At 48.5% G+C, this 23,551-nt stretch overlaps 1 protein-coding gene across 2 annotated transcripts in view; it reads left to right on the top strand.

Annotated features, from left to right (window-relative positions):
- The window catches only part of LOC121003059 (membrane-spanning 4-domains subfamily A member 4A-like), a 146,312-nt gene that overhangs the window by 109,768 nt on the left and 12,993 nt on the right, over window positions 1-23,551 (top strand). The window lies entirely within an intron of this gene.

Genomic DNA, 23,551 nt, shown 5'->3' with positions numbered 1-23,551 from the left:
CCGCTTCCCTTGAATCCCTTCACTTCCTGACTCACTCAGTCAGAGAGCTCAGACAATGTACCAAGAGCCGACTCAGCGAGTCAGCAAGTGAATCGAAGCATCCGCGCATGCGCACCACCTAGAGTCTACAGCAGTCAGTAGACTCAGCGAGTGAACCGAAGACCCGATTCATGAATCGGTTCATTTGAATGAGCTGATTCAAATGAACCGATTCATCTGAAAGATCCGAACTTCCCATCTCTAGTCCTGATGCCCTATGGTGCATAGGTCCCCTGTGGTTCGGGCTCAGATTTAAATATGCGGCCGATACCTTCCTATTCCCGCCAGAGCAACTACTTCCGGTCGGTTGAACGCGACTTCCGGTCCGGATCTCGAAGTGCATGAAATGAAGCGCAGAGGGAAGTCCCGATCTCTGTAGAACGCAAGCTATGAGGCGCATCCCGTGCTTCCGGAAAACCAGGGGGAGGAGGCCGGTGACTGTGATGAAATTGTGCATGACCCTCCTCCTCTTTGGGGATCACGTTCTACCATATAGTTATCAAGGATGGAGGGGGAGGGGAAGGCAAAATCCCTATTGGTGGCCTTTTCTTAGTGACAGCTCACAAAAGTCCCCCATTTTTTTTAAGGTATACAGATCACCCTTAAAGATGCGCTAGTTCTAGGGGGATTTAAGATAAAGGACCCCAAGAGAGCCACAAGCTAACATACCTGGGGAAATAAACTATGCACTAGGGATGAGCGAACCCGAACTGTATAGTTCGGGTTCGTACCGAATTTTGGGGTGTTCGTGACACGGACCCGAACCCGAACATTTACGTAAAAATTCGGGTTCGGTGTTCGGCGATTTCTATGGCACATTTTGAAAGCCTGCAAAGCAGCCAATCAACAAGCGTCATACTACTTGCCCTAAGAGGCCATCACAGCCATGCCTACTATTGGCATGGCTGTGATTGGCCAGTGCAGCATGTGACCCAGCCTCTATTTAAGCTGGAGTCACGTAGCGCCGCACGTCACTCTGCTTTGATCAGTGTAGGGAGAGGATGCAGCTGCTGTTAGGGCGAGATTAGGCAGGGATTAACTCAGCAAAAACGAATGAAGTGATCGATCTACAGCTGTGAATCATTCAACTTCTGCTAGTTAATTGCTCACTGTTTTTAGGCTGCCCAGAGCGTTTTTCAGTCACTTTTTTCTGGGGTGATCGACGGCCAATTTGTGCCTTGTGGTGCGCCAGCACAAGCTGCCACCAAGTCCATTTAACCATCAATAGTAGGGTTTTTGTTTTTTTTCTATATCCTACATAGGGGCTTGGCTGTGCTTATTGTCACCCCTAGAAACTCAGGATAGAATTTTCTATATTTTATTAAGGGGTGAAATTCATTTGCAAAAATAGCAATCCCCTAAATCTGGTGTTCCAACTGTGGCTAGCCAAGTGTAATGCTGTCTGCCAAAGGATATCTTTTTTTCTGGGGTGAAATTAAATTGCCAAAATAGCAATACCCTAAATCTGGTGTTCCAGCTGTGGCAGGACAAGTTTTTTAGTGTCCGTCAAAGCATAGTTTTTGTTCTGGGTTGAAATTCAATTCCCAAAATAGCAATACCCTAAATCAGTGGTTTCTGCTGTTGCAAGCCAAGTGTAAATCTGTCCGTAAAAGGGTATATTACACTCAGCGTGCATCTCCAAGTGTATTTTTTCCGAAAAGGGGTATATTACACAAAGTGTTAAATTACAATTGCTGAAAGCATAAGCCTTTAAATTTGCACGCACTATTGTGCATCTCATAGTGTATTTCTGTCCGTAAAAGGGTATATTACATTCAAGGTGCAAATTCAAGTGCTGATAGGGTCATCCTCAATAACTTCACACGCTACCGTGCATCTCCAAGTGTAATTCTGTCCGTAAAAGGATACCTTTCATCCAGGGCCTAAATACTAGGCCTACAATTTATATTTATCTAAATCTGTGGTTACGGCTGTGCCTGTATTAGTGTAATACGGTACATAAATAGATAGCCAGATTGTTAGGTGTCTGTAAAAAAAGGCCTGAATTTGAATTCAATACATTGGGCCAAATAATTTTTTTCTTATTGTGGTGAACGGTAACAATGAGGAAAACATCTAGTAAGGGACGCGGACACGGACATGGTCGTGGTGGTGTTAGTGGACCCTCTGGTGCTGGGAGAGGACGTGGCCGTTCTGCCACAGCCACACATCCTAGTGAACCAACTACCTCAGGTTCCAGTACCCGCCAGAATTTACAGCGATATTTGGTGGGGCCCAATGCCGTTCTAAGGATGGGAAGGCCTGAGCAGGTACAGGCATTAGTCAATTGGGTGGCCGACAGTGGATCCAGCACGTTCACATTATCTCCCACCCAATCTTCTGCAGAAAGCGCACAGATGGCGCCTGAAAACCAAGCCCATCAGTCTGTCACATCACCCCCATGCATATCAGGGAAACTGTCTGAGCCTCAAGTTATACAGCAGTCTCTTATGCTGTTTGAAGTCTCTGCTGGCAGGGTTTCCCAAGGGCATCCACCTAGCCCTTCCCCAGCGGTGGAAGACATAGAATGCACTGACGCACAACCACTTATGTTTCCTGATGATGAGGACATGGGATTACCACCTCAGCACGTCTATGATGATGACGAAACACATGTGCCAACTGCTGCGTCTTTCTGCAGTGTGCAGACTGAACAGGAGATCAGGGAGGAAGACTGAGTGGAAGACTATGCAGGGGACGATGAGGTCAGACCCCATATGAAATGAAGGTCGTGCCACTGACTTTCAGAATTCGGAGGAAGAGGCAGTGGTGAGACCAAGCCAACAGCGTAGCAAAAGAGGGAGCAGGGGGCAAAAGCAGAACACCCGCCGCCAAGAGAGTTTGCCTGCTACTGGCCACCGCCACCTGGGACAAAGCACCCCAAAGGCAGCTTCAAGGAGTTCCCTGGCATGGCACTTCTTCAAACAATGTGCTGACGACAAGACCCGAGTGGTTTTCACGCTGTGCCATCAGAGCCTGAAGTGAGGCATTAACCTTCTGAACCTTAGCACAACCTGCATGACCAGGCATCTGCATGGAAAGCATGAACTGCAGTGGAGTAAACACCTTAAAAACAAGGAAGTCACTCAGGCTCCCCCTGCTACCTCTTTTGCTGCTGCCTCGGCCTCTTCCTCCGCCTCGGGAGGAATGTTGGCACCTGCCGCCCAGCAAACAGAGGATGTACCACCAACACCACCACCTGCGTCACCAAGCATCTTCACCATGTCACACGGCAGCGTTCAGCTCTCCATCTCACAAACATTTGAGAGAAAGCGTAAATTCCCACCTAGCCACCCTCGATCCCTGGCCCTGAATGCCAGCATTTCTAAACTACTGGCCTATGAAATGCTGTCAATCAGGCTGGTGGACACAGACAGCTTCAAACAGCTCATGTCGCTTGCTGTCCCACAGTATGTTGTTCCCAGCCGCCACTACTTCTCCAAGAGAGCTGTGCCTTCCCTGCACAACCAAGTATCCGATAAAATCAAGTGTGCACTGCGCAACGCCATCTGTGGCAATGTCCACCTAACCACCGATACGTGGACCAGTAAGCACGGCCAGGGACGCTATATCTCTCTAACTGCACACTGTTGTAGAGAGATGTAGTGGCGGCTGGGCCCCAGGCGGAGAGTTCTTTGGCGCATGTCCTTCCGCCGCCAAGGATCGCAGGGCATCATTCTTTGCCTCCTGTAGCCTCCTACTCCGCTTCCTCCTCCTCTTCTTCCACCTGCTCATCCAGTAGGCCACACACCTTCACCACCAACTTCAGCACAGCCCGGGGTAAACGTCAGCAGGCCGTTCTGAAACTCATATGTTTGGGGGACAGGCCCCACACCACGCAGGAGTTGTGGCGGGGTATTGAACAACAGACCGACGAGTGGTTGCTGCCGGTGAGCCTCAAGCCCGGCCTGGTGGTGTGCGATAATGGGCGAAATCTCGTCGCAGCTCTGGGACTAGCCGGTTTGACGCACATCCCTTGCCTGGCGCATGTGCTGAATTTGGTGGTGCAGAAGTTCATTCACAACTACCCCGACATGTCAGAGCTGCTGCATAAAGTGCGGGCCGTCTGTGCGCGCTTCCAGCGTTCACATTCTGCTGCTGCTCGCCTGTCTGCGCTACAGCGTAACTTCGGCCTTCCCGCTCACCGCCTCATATGCGACGTGCCCACCAGGTGGAACTCCACCTTGCACATTCTGGACAGACTGTGCGAGCAGCAGCAGGCCATAGTGGAGTTTCAGCTGCAGCACGCAGCTACAGTGGGGTAGATAATTTCACACAGGGTTTTAAAGAATAAACTTCTTGACTCAGACCAAGAGCCGACTCAGCGAGTCAGCAAGTGAATGGAAGCATCCGCGCATGCGCATTGCGCAACCTAAGTTTCCGTTCACTTGCTTCTTGTCATCTCAGCGAATGAACCGATTCATGTGAAAGATCTGAACTTCCCATCTCTAGTTTACTTGCAGTAAACCTTTCCGGCAACCTGTAGCAGTGTCCCCTTCTCGGCGCGTGCGCACAGTGCAAGAAGAAGCCGATGCCAGCAGTCCGCAACGGCGCATCAGGCTGAGCCTGTGCACACGCGCGGGATCTCAAAGCGGGAGGAGGGGGAGGGAGGGAGAGGCGGCACTGAGGAGCCCTTGCCTGGCGCATGTGCTGAATTTGGTGGTGCAGAAGTTCATTCACAACTACCCCGACATGTCAGAGCTGCTGCATAAAGTGCGGGCCGTCTGTGCGCGCTTCCAGCGTTCACATTCTGCTGCTGCTCGCCTGTCTGCGCTACAGCGTAACTTCGGCCTTCCCGCTCACCGCCTCATATGCGACGTGCCCACCAGGTGGAACTCCACCTTGCACATTCTGGACAGACTGTGCGAGCAGCAGCAGGCCATAGTGGAGTTTCATCTGCACCACGCACGGGTCAGTCGCACTGCGGAACAGCACCACTTCACCACCAATGACTGGGCCTCCATGCGAGACCTGTGTGCCCTGTTGCGCTGTTTCGAGTACTCCACCAACATGGCCAGTGGTGATGACGCCGTTATCAGCGTTACAATACCACTTCGATGTCTCCTTGAGAAAACCCTTAGGGCGATGATGGAAGAGGAGGTGGCCCAGGAGGAGGAGGATGAGGAAGAGGGGTCATTTTTAGCACTTTCAGGCCAGTCTCTTAGAAGTGACTCAGAGGGAGGCTTTTTGCAACAGCAGAGGCCAGGTACAAATGTGGCCAGCCAGGGCCCACTACTGGAGGACGATGAGGATGAAGAGGAGGAGGAGTATGAGGATGAAACATGTTCACAGCGGGGTGGCACCCAACGCAGCTCGGGCCCATCACTGGTGCGTGGCTGGGGGGAAACGCAGGACGATGACGATACGCCTCCCACAGAGGACAGCTTGTCCTTACCTCTGGGCAGCCTGGCACACATGAGCGACTACATGCTGCGGTGCCTGCGCAACGACAGCAGAGTTGCCCACATTTTAACGTGTGCGGACTACTGGGTTGCCACCCTGCTGGATCCACGGTACAAAGACAATGTGCCCACCTTACTTCCTGCACTGGAGTGTGATAGGAAGATGCGCGAGTACAAGCGCACGTTGGTAGATGCGCTACTGAGAGCATTCCCAAATGTCACAGGGGAACAAGTGGAAGCCCAAGGCGAAGGCAGAGGAGAAGCAAGAGGTCGCCAACGCAGCTGTGTCACGGCCAGCTCCTCTGAGGGCAGGATAGCATGGCAGAGATGTGGAAAAGTTTTGTCACCACGCCACAGCTAACTGCACCACCACCTGATACGGAAAGTGTTAGCAGGAGGCAGCATTTCACTTACATGGTGGAACAGTACGTGTGCACACCCCTCCACGTACTGACTGATGGTTCGGCCCCATTCAACTTCTGGGTCTCCAAATTGTCAACGTGGCCAGAGCTAGCCTTTTATGCCTTGGAGGTGCTGGCCAATGTGGACAAGCTGACGTTCATAAAAATGAACCAGGCATGGATCCCACAGGACCTGTCCATCCCTTGTGCAGATTAGACATTTATAACTACCTCCCCTTAACCATATATTCTTGTACTCCAGGGCACTAATTCATTCAATCCTCTTTTTTTAATTTTACCATTATATTGCGGGGCAACCCAAAGTTGAATGAACCTCTCCTCCGTCTGGGTGCCAGGGGCCTAAATATCGTAAATTGGACTGTTTCAATGGTGTGTGACATCAAGCCTGATTCTCTGCTATGGGACCTCTCTCCTCTGTCTGGGTGCCGGGGCCTAAATATCTGACAGTGGCCTGTTCCAGTGGTGGGTGACATGAAGCCTGATTCTCTGCTATGGGACCTCTCTCCTCTGTCTGGGTGCCGGGGCCTAAATATCTGACAGTGGCCTGTTCCAGTGGTGGGTGACATGAAGCCTGATTCTCTGCTATGGGACCTCTCTCCTCTGTCTGGGTGCCGGGGCCTAAATATCTGACAGTGGCCTGTTCCAGTGGTGGGTGACATGAAGCCTGATTCTCTGCTATGGGACCTCTCTCCTCTGTCTGAGTGCCGGGGCCTAAATATCTCACCGTGGCCTGTTCCAGTGGTGGGTGACATGAAGCCTGATTCTCTGCTATGACATGAAGCCTGATTCTTTGCTATGGGACCTCTCTCCGGGTGCCGGGCCTAAATATCTGACAGTGGTCTGTTCCAGTGGTGGGTGACATGAAGCCTGATTCTCTGCTATGACATGAAGCCTGATTCTTTGCTATTGGACCTCTCTCCGGGTGCCGGGGCCTAAATATCTGACAGTGGCCTGTTCCAGTGGTGGGTGACATGAAGCCTGATTCTCTGCTATGGGACCTCTCTCCTCTGTCTAGGTGCCGGGGCCTAAATGTCTCCAGGGATCTCAAGTCTCCCGGACGTTTAGGGAGTCTCCCGCTATTAGATAGCGTCTCCCTGACGCCTGCATGTGAGACAATATATCCCGGAAAGGTTCACTGATAGCAGAGCAGAGAGATAAGAGAAGTGACAGGACACAGAGTTTAGATTATAGGTTGAATTAACCCTTTTGGGTCAAATTGGCTTTTCAAGGAGATCTATATGTTAAAGGCACCCCTACTTCTGTCTCATTCAGTAGCTATAGAACTATTGAGAGAGATATTTTTTTTAAATACATTTACACATTTAACCCTCCATTTTAATTTTATTATTTACCCCAGTGTTTAATTCACACCCCCTAGATGCTTATTTTTACCCTACAGTGGGGTAGATAATTTCACACAGGGTTTTAAAGAATAAACTTCCTGACTCAGACCAAGAGCCGACTCAGCGAGTCAGCAAGTGAATGGAAGCATCCGCGCATGCGCATTGCGCAACCTAAGCTTCCGTTCACTTGCTTCTTGTCATCTCAGCGAATGAACCGATTCATGTGAAAGATCTGAACTTCCCATCTCTAGTTTACTCGCAGTAAACCTTTCCGGCAACCTGTAGCAGTGTCCCCTTCTCGGCGCGTGCGCACAGTGCAAGAAGAAGCCGATGCCAGCAGTCCGCAACGGCGCATCAGGCTGAGCCTGTGCGCACGTTCGGGATCTCGAAGCGGGAGGAGGGGGAGGGAGGGAGAGGCGGCACTGAGGAGTAGAAGGCGGCGCTGGGCACGAACGGCGATGCGTGCGGCCGGGCACCATGCATCCACAGACCTCCCCTGCTTGGGCACCTTAATTCAATGATTGACAGGTTAGTAAAACCTGTTTTTCCGCGGAATAAAGCCACAAATAGCTTTTATAAGATCCACCTTAGAAATCAGAATGCTACCCTGGACATGAGCAGATGTTTAGCTCACAGGGCTTATAGGTGGTGACAGAATCCCTTCAATCATATACATAAATATGATAATTTGGGGCAGGGTAATGAGCCCAGTCCTCCACACCATAGAGCAAAGTGTGCAGATACTGCATATGTTTGGAAAATGTAATAAAAAGTTTGTGAAAGAAAAAAAAAGAAAACCTCCCTGAAATGAGACGTGTACCTCCCTGAAATGAGTTTTTGCAGGTTGGGATGTCTGTGTCTCACAGTGGCCTGTTCCAGTGGTGGGTGACATGAAGCCTGATTCTCTGCTATGACATGAAGCCTGATTCTCTGCTATGGGACCTCTCTCCTCTGTCTGGGTGCCGGGGCCTAAATATCTGAAAGTGGCCTGTTCCTGTGGTGGGTGACATAAAGCCTGATTCTCTGCTATGGGACCGCTCTCCTCTGTCTGGGTGCCGGGGCTTAAATATCTGACAGTGGCCTGTTCCAGTGGTGGGTGACATGAAGCCTGATTCTCTGCTATGGGAACTCTCTCCTCTGTCTGGGTGCCGGGGCCTAAATATCTCACAGTGGCCTGTTCCAGTGGTGGGTGACATGAAGCCTGATTCTCTGCTATGGGACCTCTCTCCTCTGTCTGGGTGCCGGGCAGTGGCGTAGCTACAGGGGGGAAAGGGGGGGAAATTGCCCCCCGCAGGTCATTCCTTGCCCCCCCGCTGATTCGCTAATCGCTGCTGCTGCGCTGGCCGCCCGCACCACTGACTGACTGACAGAGAAGAGATCACACAGATAGATACATACAGTCAGTCCGTCGTCTGAGAGTCACATGACAGATAGGGTGGTGCCATGGTGGGGGCGGCGTTGGGACCCAGCGGACTCGTGCAGGGCGGGCGCAGGCTGGGAGTGTGGCAGCCGCAGAGACGAGTTGAAGACTTGACGTCACGGTTGTCAACACATAAAGCTGCGCTGCTGCATGCCTGCCCGACCGCGCAAACGGACTTTGTAAATTGCTGCCTCCTGCCAGTGAGTGCCTTGCCTTCATGTTCTGAGTCCTCTCTGCTCCTACTATTGCTAAAAAGTTTTTTAAAAAGTATCTACCCCTATACCCCCACTACCTAGTACCTCGCCTCATGGCCTGCCCTCCCTCCTGCTTGGTTTGCGCCCAGCCCCTTGGTTTGCGCCCAGGCATTATACGGTGGTAATATAAGTTATATTACCCTTGTATAATGTACCCTGATACCCCTTAGTTATAATATTACCCATAATGTCCCCTGATACCCCTCAGTTATATAACTGAGGGTAATCAGGGTACATTATACAGGGGGTAATATAACCAAGGGGTATCAGGGTACATTATACAGGGGGTAATATAACTTATATTACCACTGTATAATGCCTGATAGGCCTCCTGAGTTATATTACCCTTGTATAATTATGTAACCGGATACCCCTTAGTTATATGATCTCGGCGGGGTCATATAACTAAGGGGTATCAGGGTACATTATTATACAGGGGTAATATAACTCAGGAGGCCTATCGGGCATTATACGGTGGTAATATAGCTTACATTACCCCTGTATAATGTCCCATGATGTCCCTCCTCAGTTATATTACCCTTGTATAATTATGTACCCGGATACCCCTTAGTTATATGGTCTCGGCGGGGTCATATAACTAAGGGGTATCAGGGTACATTATTATACAGGGGTAATATAACTCAGGAGGTCTATCAGGCATTATACGGTGTTAATATAGCTTACATTACCCCTGTATAATGTCCCATGATAGCCCTCCTCAGTTATATTACCCCTGTGTAATGTACCCTGATACCCCACAGTTATATTACTCTTGTATAATGTACCCTGATACCCCTCAGTTATATTTCCCCTGTGTAATGTACCCTGATATCCCTTAGTTATATAATATAATTAAGGGGTATCAGGGTGCATTATACAGGGGTAACATAACTAAGGAGTTCGATCCTATCAGGGACGTAATACAGGGTTAATGTAAACTATATTACCCCTTTATAATGTCTGATAGCCCTCCTCAGTTATATTACAACCAAAGTACCCTGATACCCCTTAATTATATTACTCCGGCGCTAGGGGCGTAGCTGCAGGGGAAGCGGCTGCTTTAGTATTTTTGAGTAGTATGATTAGCTGGCGAAAATTATTAGTGCCCCCCCATTTTTGACTGTGTATCTTCTGTGTTCCCCCTATATATTGATCCTAGAGTCGCCACTGGTGCCGGGGCCTAAATATCTGACAGTGGCCTGTTCCAGTGGTGGGTGACATGAAGCCTGATTCTCTGCTATGACATGAATCCTGATTCTCTGCTATGGGACCTCTCTCCTCTGTCTGGGTTCCGGGGCCTAAATATCTGAAAGTGGCCTGTTCCAGTGGTGGGTGACATGAAGCCTGATTCTCTGCCATGGGACCTGTCTCCAATTGATCTTGGTTAATTTTATTTTTTTTGTTATTCATTTCCCTATCCTTATTTGTTTGCAGGGGATTTACCTGCATTTTGCTGCCTTTTGCAGCCCTCTAGCCCTTTCCTGGGCTATTTTATAGCTTTTTTAGTGATGAAAAGTTTGGGTCCCCATTGACTTCAATAGGGTTCGGGTTCAGGGCGAAGTTCGGGTCGAGTTCGGATCCCGAACCCGAACATTTTCGGGAAGTTCGGCCGAACTTCTCGAACCCGAACATCCAGGTGTTCGCTCAACTCTACTATGCACCATTCCTATCTGGTATTTGATAAATGGTTCACAAGAAGATATCTAAAAATATATATGAGTTGTAATGAACACCATCACATTATATTTGGATACTTTCCATATCCCTGACCAGACTACTGTCACCTGTTAATGTACAGAATGCTGAAGCCAATTGTTCGAAAGAGAAATCATAGGAAACAATTAAAGGTTAGTCTCTCATTCAGACCAGTAGGTGATTGGGAGCGGAATCTGAAGATCCATTCCGCTTCCTTTTGGAGAATCCTCTTATTCCAATCACCTTTTCGTGATGGGAAGGGTATGGCTTCCAGCACTGAGAAGCGCAGGGTACGAGCATCTCCTGCATGATGTTCGATTACATGATTAGCTACTGGTGTCGCATTTTTCTTACGAATGTCATTCACATGTTCACATATTCTTCTCCTCAGTTCCCTCTTAGTCTTGCCCACATAATCTTTGGGGCAGGCGCATTGACAAATATAGACAACTCCTCTGGTCCTACAGTTCACGAAATCCCTGATCTTAAAGATCTGGTTGGTAGCAGAGCAAGAGATCGTTTTGGAAGTGGAGATGGAGTCGCATGCTTTACAGCTACCGCAATGGAAGGTTCACAAAGGTTTGTGGTCCAGCCACGTGCCTATTAGGCTGTATATATGAACTAGTTGATCTTTGAGGCTTCTTCCCCTTCGGTAGGTAATGCTGGGATGAGCCCTGATTACACTTGACAGATCTGGGTGTATTGACAGGATGGGCCAGTATTTGTCCAAAACTCTTTTAATTTCAGTATTACCCCTATCGAAGGTGGAGATTAGACGTATCTGGGCCGTTTTGTCAGGTGGGGCTCTAGGGGTGATATCTCCTGCGTGGATGCTTGCTTAAAGGTATCCCTCAGGATACCTTGCGGATATCCCCTATCGAGGAATCTGTTCTGTAATTTCCTGGCTTCTATATGGAAGTTCTTAGTGTCCAAACAGTTCCTCCGAACCCGCAAATATTGGCCCTTGGGGATGCCTCTTTTTACGGTCGGGGGATGGTGACAATCCCAATGTAAAATTGAATTTGTTGCTGTGGGTTTCCAGTAGTGTGGTCATCAATTTTTCACTCTGTTTGTGCACCCTCACATCCAAAAAGGCAATTTGCTCGTCTTGAATTTCGTGAGTGAATTTCAGACCTATTTTATTAATGTTTAATGTAGCGATGAATTTATTAAAATCCTCTCAATTCCTGTTCCAGATTACAAAAATGTCATTGATGTATCTTGTCCAGAATGAGACTTTATTACTCTACCATGTTTGTTGGTCTGGAAATACGACAGTGTCCTCCCACCAGCCCAGGAAGAGATTTGCATACATGGGGGCACAAGGGCTCCCCATCACAGTCCCACTGAGCTGGTGGTAGAAACGGGAGTTGAACAGTAAGAAGTTGTGAGTGAGGATAAACTCTAATAGAGAGAGGATGAACTGATTGTGGGCCCCAAACTGTGTACCCCTCATGCTTAGATAGTAGGCTACAGCAGACAGTCCCTTATTATGTGGAATTGAGCTACAGAGGGATTCTACGTCAATCCTGGCTAAGAGGCATGAGGGGTCCACAGTTAGGGTTTCAATCTTCCTGAGAAAGTCCATCGTATCTCAGGTATACAACGGGAGGGCCAGAATGAATTGCCTGAGGACCCGGTCCAGGTATAGACCGCAATTTTGTGTTAGAGAGTTAACCCCCGATACAATTGGGCGTCCTTTTAAGGAGTTGAGGCCCTTGTTGATTTTGGGGAGTGCGTAGAAGGTTGCTAGCTGCAGTGTCATAGGAAGGATGAATTTATATTCAGCTTTGGTAATAACCTTTTTCGTTATCCCGACATTCAGGATTGTTTCTAACTCCACTAAAAAAAGAGGCGTGGGGTCTGTCCATATTACACAGTAGCCTCCTCCGTCCTTTAGAATGTCACGGCACATCTGATATTTCTTGTGTTCAAGAATTACAATTAGAGATGGCCAAAAACACATAGATCTATATAGTGATCACCTGGAAGTCAGGGGCCTAGGGGCTAGGGGCTTACTAGGGCCATTTTTATATTGTGTAAGGTTCCTGACGGGGTTGCTCTTATCAGGGTGTGTAGTCTGTGGTTAGGCTATCAGGGCCAGAATAGCAGCCCCCTGTAGGGCAATATCAGGGACAGTTCTTTGCCCACCCTGTCCTTCAATACCACATCATCATCTAGCCCAGGGATAGATGTTTTTTGCTTTCCCTCTGGGATTCATGGATATGCACTAGAATCCCCTGGATTGTGGTAGGACATATGGTTTCTGATTTGGTGCAACCGAGCACCTGATTTAGTGCCGCCGAGCACTTGTTATTGCCTACCACATCTATGCTTTTTGCTTAACTTTAATAATTTAATTTACTTTTATTTTGAGGGATATCTTTTTCATTCACACGTCCGGGGGGAGAGGCTATACGTGCCGCGGGAACAATGTTAATGTGTAGGCCATTGGGTACTATCCCATGTTCTATATAGCTCTCCAGTGACCTTATTCCCCACCAGGACTTTATGTTCTTCTTGTAGCCTGTGTAAGGTTCCCTAAAGGCAAATTTGCAGGTAACAGAGGTGGCTAGACCTGGGATTTCCTTCTCCGAAAAGATATCCTTAGCTTCTTGAATAAGTGCTTCCGTAAACACGGTGCCTGTCAAAAAACTGCCCATATCACTAAAGAATGTACATACATAGAATGTATCTGAAAAAATTAGATAGTGTGATGATTATAAACCAAAGGTCCCATCTCTTGAACGTATAACAAATTTTAATCTTTCATTTGTACCCACCACTGAGTTCACACCATCCTCCTGGGTAAAAGATGTTAACTAGAGTTGAGCGAACACCTGGATGTTCGGGTTCGAGAAGTTCGGCCGAACTTCCCGGAAATGTTCGGGTTCGGGATCCGAACCCGACCCGAACTTCGTCCCGAACCCGAACCCCATTGAAGTCAATGGGGACCCGAACTTTTGGGCACTAAAAAGGCTGTAAAACAGCCCAGGAAAGAGCTAGAGGGCTGCAAAAGGCAGCAACATGTAGGTAAATCCCCTGCAAACAAATGTGGATAGGGAAATGAATTAAAATAAAAATAAAATAAATAAAAATGAACCAATATCAATTGGACAGAGGTCGCATAGCAGAGAATCTGGCTTCACGTCAGCAGAGAATCAGTCTCTTCATGCCATAGCAAAGAATCTGGCTTCACGTCAGCAGAGAATCAGTCTCTTCATGCCATAGCAAAGAATCTGGCTTCATGTCAGCAGAGAATCAGTCTTCATGTCATAGCAGAGAATCAGGCTTCACGTCACCCACCACTGGAACAGGCCACTGTCACACATTTAGGCCCCGGCACCCAGACAGAGGAGAGAGGTCCTGTAACAGAGAATCTGGCCTTATGTCAGCACAGAATCTGTCTTAATGTCATAGCAGAGAATCAGGCTTCACGTCACCCACCACTGGAACAGGCCACTGTCACACATTTAGGCCCCGGCACCCAGACAGAGGAGAGCGGTCCCGTAACAGAGAATCTGGCCTTATGTCAGCACAGAATCTGTCTTCATGTCATAGCAGAGAATCAGGCATCACGTCACCCACCACTGGAACAGGCCACTGTCACACATTTAGGCCCAGGCACCCAGGCAGAGGAGAGAGGTCCCGTAACAGAGAATCTGGCCTTATGTCAGCACAGAATCTGTCTTAATGTCATAGCAGAGAATCAGGCATCACGTCACCCACCACTGGAACAGGCCACTGTCACACATTTAGGCCCAGGCACCCAGGCAGAGGAGAGAGGTCCCGTAACAGAGAATCTGGCCTTATGTCAGCGCAGAATCTGTATTCATGTCATAGCAGAGAATCAGGCTTCACGTCACCCACCACTGGAACAGGCCACTGTCACACATTTAGGCCCCGGCACCCAGACAGAGGAGAGGTTCATTCAACTTTGGGTTGCCCCACAATATAATGGTAAAATGAAATTAAAAATAGTATTGAATGAGGAAGTGCCCTGGAGTAGAATAATATATTGTTAAGGGGAGGTAGTTAATATCTAATCTGCACAAGGGATGGACAGGTCCTGTGGGATCCATGCCTGGTTCATTTTTATGAACATCAGCTTGTCCACATTGGCTGTAGACAGGCGGCTGCGTTTGTCTGTAATGACGCCCCCTGCCGTGCTGAATACACGTTCAGACAAAACGCTGGCCGCCGGGCAGGCCAGCACCTCCAAGGCATAAAAAGCTAGCTCTGGCCACGTGGACAATTTGGAGACCCAGAAGTTGAATGGGGCCGAACCATCAGTCAGTACGTGGAGGGGTGTGCACAGGTACTGTTCCACCATGTTAGTGAAATGTTGCCTCCTGCTAACACGTTCCGTATCAGGAGGTGGTGCAGTTAGCTGTGGCGTGGTGACAAAACTTTTCCACATCTCTGCCATGCTAACCCTGCCCTCAGAGGAGCTGGCCGTGACACAGCTGCGTTGGCGACCTCTTGCTCCTCCTCTGCCTTCGCCTTGGGCTTCCACTGGTTCCCCTGTGACATTTGGGAATGCTCTCAGTAGCGCGTCTACCAACGTGCGCTTGTACTCGCGCATCTTCCTATCACGCTCCAGTGTAGGAAGTAAGGTGGGCACATTGTCTTTGTACCGGGGATCCAGCAGGGTGGCAACCCAGTAGTCTGCACACGTTAAAATGTGGGCAACTCTGCTGTCGTTGCGCAGGCACTGCAGCATGTAGTCTCTCATGTGTGCCAGGCTGCCCAGAGGTAAGGACAAGCTGTCCTCTGTGGGAGGCGTATCGTCATCGTCCTGTGTTTCCCCCCAGCCACGCACCAGTGATGGGCCCGAGCTGCTTTGGGTGCCACCCCGCTGTGAACATGCTTCATCCTCATCCTCCTCCACCTCCTCCTCATCCTCGTCCTCCAGTAGTGGGCCCTGTCTTGCCACATTTGTACCTGGCCTCTGGTGTTGCAAAAAACCTCCCTCTGAGTCACTTTGAAGAGACTGGCCTGAAAGTGCTAAAAATGACCCCTCTTCCTCCTCTTCCTCCTGGGCCACCTCCTCTTCCATCATCGCCCTAAGTGTTTTCTCAAGGAGACATAGAAGTGGTATTGTAACGCTGATAACGGCGTCATCGCCACTGGCCATGTTGGTGGAGTACTCGAAACAGCGCAACAGGGCACACAGGTCTCGCATGGAGGCCCAGTCATTGGTGGTGAAGTGGGTCTGATCCGCAGTGCGACTGACCCGTGCGTGCTGCAGCTGAAACTCCACTATGGCCTGCTGCTGCTCGCACAGTCTGTCCAGCATATGCAAGGTGGAGTTCCACCTGGTGGGCACGTCGCATATGAGGCGGGGAGCGGGAAAGCCGAAGTTACGCTGTAGCGCAGACAGGCGAGCAGCGGCAGGGTGTGAACGCCGGAAGCGCGAACAGACGGCCCGCACTTTATGCAGCAGCTCTGACATGTCGGGGTAGTTGCGAATGAACTTCTGCACCACCAAATTCAGCACGTGCCAGGCAAGGGATGTGCGTCAAACCGGCTAGTCCCAGAGCTGCAACGAGATTTCGCCCATTATCGCACATCACCAGGCCGGGCTTGAGGCTCACCGGCAGCAACCACTCGTCGGTCTGTTGTTCTATACCCCGCCACAACTCCTGTGCGGTGTGGGGCCTGTCCCCCAAACATATGAGTTTCAGAATGGCCTGCTGACGTTTACCCCGTGCTGTGCTGAAGTTGGTGGTGAAGGTGTGTGGCTGACTGGATGAGCAGGTGGAAGAAGAGGAGGAGGAAGCTGAGTAGGAGGAGGAGGCGGCAACAGGAGGCAAAGAATGTTGCCCTGCGATCCTTGGCGGCGGAAGGACGTGCGCCAAATAGCTCTCCGCCTGGGGCCCAGCCGCCACTACATTTACCCAGTGTGCTGTTAGGGAGATATAGCGTCCCTGGCCGTGCTTACTGGTCCACGTATCTGTGGTTAGGTGGACCTTGCCACAGAATGCGTTGCGCAGTGCACACTTGATTTTATCGGACACTTGTTTGTGCAGGGAAGGCACGGCTCTCTTAGAGAAGTAGTGGCGGCTGGGAACAACATACTGTGGGACAGCAAGTGACATGAGCTGTTTGAAGCTGTGTGTGTCCACCAGCCTAAATAACAGCATTTCATAGGCCAGTAGTTTAGAAATGCTGGCATTCAGGGCCAGGGATCGAGGGTGGCTAGGTGAGAATTTACTCTTTCTCTCAAATGTTTGTGAGATGGAGAGCTGAACGCTGCCGTGTGACATGGTTGAGATGCTTGGTGACGCAGGTGGTGGTGTTGGTGGTACATCCCATGTTTGCTGGGCGGCAGGTGCCAACGTTCCTCCAGAGGCGGAGGAAGAGGCTGAGGCGGCGGCAGCAGCAGCAGAAGAGGCCGAGGCGGCAGCAGCAGAAGATGTAGCAGGGGGAGCCTGAGTGACTTCCTTGTTTTTAAGGTGTTTACTCCACTGCAGTTCATGCTTTGCATGCAGGTGCCTGGTCATGCAGGTTGTGCTAAGGTTCAGAACGTTAATGCCTCGCTTCAGGCTCTGATGGCACAGCGTGCAAACCACTCGGGTCTTGTCGTCAGCACATTGTTTGAAGAAGTGCCATGCCAGGGAACTCCTTGAAGCTGCCTTTGGGGTGCTCGGTCCCAGATGGCGGCGGTCAGTAGCAGGCGGAGTCTCTTGGCGGCGGGTGTTCTGATTTTTCCCACTGCTCCCTCTTTTGCTACGCTGTTGGCTCGGTCTCACCACTGCCTCTTCCTCCGAACTGTGAACGTCAGTGGCACGACCTTCATTCCATGTGGGGTCTAGGACCTCATCGTCCCCTGCATCGTCTTCCACCCAGTCTTGATCCCTGACCTCCTGTTCAGTCTGCACACTGCAGAAAGACGCAGCAGTTGGCACCTGTGTTTCGTCCTCATCAGAGACGTGCTGAGGTGGTATTCCCATGTCCTCATCATCAGGAAAAATAAGTGGTTGTGCGTTAGTGCATTCTATCTCTTCCACCCCTGGGGAAGGGCTAGGTGGATGCCCTTGGGAAACCCTGGCAGCAGAGTCTTCAAACAGCATAAGAGACTGCTGCATAACTTGAGGCTCAGACAGTTTCCCTGATATGCATGGGGGTGATGTGACAGACCGATGGGCTTGGTTTTCATGCGCCATCTGTGCGCTTTCTGCAGAAGACTGGGTGGGAGATAATGTGAACGTGCTGGATCCACTGTCGGCCACCCAATTGACTAATGCCTGTACCTGCTCAGGCCTTACCATCCTTAGAACGGCATTGGGCCCCACCAAATATCGCTGTAAATTCTGCTGGCTACTGGGACCTGAGGTAGTTGGTTCACTAGGACGTGTGGCTGTGGCAGAACGGCCACGTCCTCTCCCAGCACCAGAGGGTCCACTAACACCACCACGACCATGTCCACGTCCGCGTCCACGTCCCTTATTAGATGTTTTCCTCATTGTTCCCGTTCACCACAATTTTAAGAATGGCAAATTTGGGAATGCTTTTTCAACCCAGAACAAAAAGTCTGCTTTTACGGTCACTACAAATAACTTGACCAGCTAAAACTGTGCAGATTTGGTTGAATAGAGATGTGAGACCTGTTTTTTTTTTGCGCTGTGTGACAGTTATAGGTTTAATCACAGAATGACACTTCTATCAGCACGCTAGCGTGTGTCTTAGGTTTTTCTGAATGATACTATCAATAACTTCAATGTAAGATTTTCTTTTTGGGATAGATTTCAAGTAGGCCTGAAATACCACAAACTAGTTATTTTCAGAATGGCAAATTTGGGAATGCTTTTTCAACCCAGAACAAAAAGTCTGCTTTGACGGTCACTACAAATAACTTGACCAGCTAAAACTGTGCAGATTTGGTTGAATAGAGATGTGAGACCTGTTTTTTTTTGCGCTGTGTGACAGTTATAGGTTTAATCACAGAATGACATTTCTATCAGCACGCTAGCGTGTGTCTTAGGTTTTTCTGAATGATACTATCAATAACTTCGATGTAAGATTTTCTTTTTGGGATAGATTTCAAGTAGGCCTGAAATACCACAAACTAGTTATTTTCAGAATGGCAAATTTGGGAATGCTTTTTCAACCCAGAACAAAAAGTCTGCTTTGACGGTCACTACAAATAACTTGACCAGCTAAAACTGTGCAGATTTGGTTGAATAGAGATGTGAGACCTGTTTTTTTTTTGCGCTGTGTGACAGTTATAGGTTTAATCACAGAATGACACTTCTATCAGCACGCTAGCGTGTGTCTTAGGTTTTTCTGAATGATACTATCAATAACTTCAATGTAAGATTTTCTTTTTGGGATAGATTTCAAGTAGGCCTGAAATACCACAAACTAGTTATTTTCAGAATGGCAAATTTGGGAATGCTTTTTCAACCCAGAACAAAAAGTCTGCTTTGACGGTCACTACAAATAACTTGACCAGCTAAAACTGTGCAGATTTGGTTGAATAGAGATGTGAGACCTGTTTTTTTTTGCGCTGTGTGACAGTTATAGGTTTAATCACAGAATGACACTTCTATCAGCACGCTAGCGTGTGTCTTAGGTTTTTCTGAATGATACTATCAATAACTTCAATGTAAGATTTTCTTTTTGGGATAGATTTCAAGTAGGCCTGAAATACCACAAACTAGTTATTTTCAGAATGGCAAATTTGGGAATGCTTTTTCAACCCAGAACAAAAAGTCTGCTTTGACGGTCACTACAAATAACTTGACCAGCTAAAACTGTGCAGATTTGGTTGAATAGAGATGTGAGACCTGTTTTTTTTTGCGCTGTGTGACAGTTATAGGTTTAATCACAGAATGACACTTCTATCAGCACGCTAGCGTGTGTCTTAGGTTTTTCTGAATGATACTATCAATAACTTCAATGTAAGATTTTCTTTTTGGGATAGATTTAGAGTAGGCCTGAAATACCACAAACTAGTTATTTTCAGAATGGCAAATTTGGGAATGCTTTTTCAACCCAGAACAAAAAGTCTGCTTTGACGGTCACTACAAATAACTTGACCAGCTAAAACTGTGCTGATTTGGTTGAATAGAGATGTGAGACCTGTTTTTTTTTTGCGCTGTGTGACAGTTATAGGTTTAATCACAGAATGACACTTCTATCAGCACGCTAGCGTGTGTCTTAGGTTTTTCTGAATGATACTATCAATAACTTCAATGTAAGATTTTCTTTTTGGGATAGATTTCAAGTAGGCCTGAAATACCACAAACTAGTTATTTTCAGAATGGCAAATTTGGGAATGCTTTTTCAACCCAGAACAAAAAGTCTGCTTTGACGGTCACTACAAATAAGTTGACCAGCTAAAACTGTGCAGATTTGGTTGAATAGAAATGTCAGGTCTATTTTTTAGGCGCTGGGTGACAGGCTCAACTTGCCCCTGATGTAATATATGGCCAAAAAATAACCAGACTGTTGATGGTTAAATGCACTTCGGTGACACAGGCTCAGCCTGCAGCTGATGTAGTATATGGCCAAAAAATAATCAGACTGTTGATGGTTAAATGCACTTGGGTGAAACAGGCTCAGCCTGCAGCTGATGTAGTATATGGCCAAAAAATAACCAGACTGTTGATGGTTAAATGCACTTCGGTGACACAGGCTCAGCCTGCAGCTGATGTAGGATATAGCACAAAATAACCACACTATCGATGGTTAAATACACTTGGTGATTGCTCGTGCTGGCGCACCACAAGTCACAAAATGGCCGCCGATCACCCCAGAAAAAAAGTGATCTAAAAACGCTCTGGGCAGCCTCAAAAAAGTGAGCAAGTCAATAATAGCACTTCAATGATCCACAGCTGCAGATCGATCACAGAATGAAGTCTTTTGGAGGAGTTAATCTGCCTAATCTCGCCCTAACGTCGCAGCTGCAACCTCTCCCTATACTGATCATAGCAGAGTGACGTGCGGCGCTACGTGACTCCAGCTTAAATAGAGGCTGGGTCACATGGTGCACTGGCCAATCACAGCCATGCCAATAGTAGGCATGGCTGTGATGGCCTCTTGGGCCAAGTAGTATGACGCTTGTTGATTGGCTGCTTTGCAGCCTTTCAAAAAGCGCCAAGAAAGCGCCAAACACCGAACCCGGACTTTTACGAAAATGTTCGGGTCCGTGTCACGGACACCCCAAAATTCGGTACGAACCCGAACTATACAGTTCGGGTTCGCTCATCCCTAATGTTAACCTATTCTGTCGAGAGCCAAAATGGCATAAGTTCTTCAAGCACTCCAATAGACAATCATGTGAGGACTTGGGGATCTGTGAGAATGGCTTTGCGGATTTACAGGTCTTCATGGAACTTTGGGAAGAAAGCTCCCATAATCCGGGAGAAGGTCCCTTCACTGATCTCCATCCAGGGAGTACCAAAATGCCCCCGCCCTTTAATTATAAGCATATCGATATCTTTCTTCACCTAATCATCTCCGAGCTTGAAAATCAAAAAATTAGACGTCCCCTTAACTATAATATAACAAGAGGTGAGAGGGAGGCACTAAAGTCATTGGAGAAAGATAAATCAATTATTATCAAGCCATCGGATAAAGGTGGCAATATTGTAAAAGCTCAAATTTGTAAAAGCTCAAAAAAAAAATTTCTTTCTATCATTTAAAATTACCTCCTAGTGAGGTCTAGTTAAATATTAGCTTGTGTGAATGAGGACACTCTGGGAGAGAATTATAATTGGTGGGACATTTGGGAGCACTATTACTTGGCTGCTAACCTGCAGTGAAGTCCAGATCTCTGTATAGGGTTTAAAGGGTAAAGTCTTATACCAATCCGGTTAGTTGGTAGAGTATGTTCACACTCACTAATCTAACAAAATATGTATAGTTTCCATCCAAATATACCATTAGAACTGAGGTGGGGGAGTGGCACAAACATATTTCACATTGACCACACAGGAAGTGGGCCTGTTTTAGTTTTTTTTAAGCACAATCTGGCCCTGCCATCAATAATAGATTGGTGGGGATCTACCAGTCCACATGCCTGCCAATCAGCTGTTTGTGAATTGCTCTGGTGTTGGAAATAGGCACCATAACTGTTGGAGCAGCTTTGCAGTAACCAGCTCTGTCCACTACACATTGGACGGAGCTTTGTAGTTATGGACCCTATTTCTGATGCGGGACCTAGTCCCTAACATCTTGGTGTATGGGGAGTTGGTGTGCAATAGGCTATCTGCACACATATTCCTCGTTGCTGTTATGGGTAAAAGGAGCGATTTATCAGAGTTGCAAGAAACAATGATTATTGGCTTTCGGGCTAAGTTTGGCAAAATTTCTGAAACTGCGTAGTTTGTGAACTGTTCTCATGCTGCTGTGGTGAAAGTGAGTAGACAAATTGCACCACTATGAATAAACAACGTGGAAACTGCAGAACACCAGGTGCCATTGATGTGAGAGGTGAATATCGGCTTCAAAAGTACGCAAGGGTGGACACGCTACAGTGGAGCAGCTCATCACCAAAATTAACCAGGGGGCTTCCAGACATGAGTCTAAAACAACAGTTTTACTGCGTATGGGGCTCCAAAACTGCATATCTGCTAACGTAGTTGCACTGCCAAAAAAAGCTTTAATTTTCACAGCAGTATATAAATTGGACCCCCACTAATTGGCATAGGGCAGTGGTGGGCAAACTTTTTAGTCAACTGAGCCAAATATCAACAAAACCGCGATTGAAATTTCTTTTAAGAGCCAAATTTTTTCCCTACTCCGGGAACTTTCACTACCCTCATCACTTCCTGTTGTGACGCAGCACGTTCCGACGTTTGGAAGGAGGAGGTTCCTAATAGTGGGAGGAAATATGAGTGATATGAGATGTACACGCCCTCTCCAGCTTTGCTAGGTGAAATGGGGCCCTGGGGCGAAAAATAATAAGGCCCCCCCCCCAATGCACATTTCTCCAGTCCAAACAGAACCAGGGCGGCCGCGGCCCCATGGCACATTTCTCCAGCAGTGCCAGTGCCAGCACATGCACAGACATCTCTCTCATGAATCCGAGATGTCTGTGCATGTGCTGGCACTGCTGGAGAAATGTGCCATGGGCCCGCCGTGGTTCTGTTTGGACTGGAGAAATGTGCATTGGGGGGGGTTCGAATGACTCAGAGTCATGAGAGAAATGTCTGTGCATGTGCTGGCACTGCTGGAGAAATGTGCCATGGGGCCGCGGCCGCCCTGGTTCTGTTTGGACTGGAGAAATGTGCATTGGGGGGGGGAGTCATGAAAGATATGTCTGTGCATGTGCTGGCACTGCTGGAGAAATGTGCCATGGGCCCGCCGTGGTTCTGTTTGGACTGGAGAAATGTGCATTGGGGGGGGTTCGAATGACTCAGAGTCATGAGAGAAATGTCTGTGCATGTGCTGGCACTGGCACTGCTGGAGAAATGTGCCATGGGGCCGCGGCCGCCCTGGTTCTGTTTGGACTGGGGAAATGTGCATTGGGGGGGGGGGTCATCAGAGATATGTCTGTGCATGTGCTGGCACTGCTGGAGAAATGTGCCATGGGGCCGCCCTGGATCTATCCCATCTCTCTCATGAGTCATTTGCCCCCCCATGCACATTTCTCCAGTTCAAAAAGAACCAGGGCGGCCCCATGGCACATTTCTCCAGCAGTGCCAGCACATGCACAGACATCTCTCTCATGACTCCCCCCCAATGCACATTTCTCCAGTCCAGTCCAAAAAACAGAACCAGGGCGGGCTAGTTACAGTACACTGGCTGGCACTACTGGGACAGGTGAGATGGTGGGAATGGGATCCAGTAACTAAGTTGTTATAACTAACCAACCTACCTACCAGTAACTGTTGGAACTTGGCTGCCTCCTGTCACAGTCCTTAAGTCTTCTGTGTGTGGGCGGCGGGCCGCGGGCTTTCCCTGGCAGAGTCTTTGGGCTGTGGCTGGCTGCCGCTGGTTCTTCTCTTCTGCTCTGGAGACGGAG

This window comes from Bufo bufo, chromosome 6 (assembly GCF_905171765.1).
Source record: "Bufo bufo chromosome 6, aBufBuf1.1, whole genome shotgun sequence".
NCBI lineage: Eukaryota > Metazoa > Chordata > Amphibia > Anura > Bufonidae > Bufo > Bufo bufo.
This window is presented reverse-complemented; position numbering and strand designations above follow the sequence as displayed.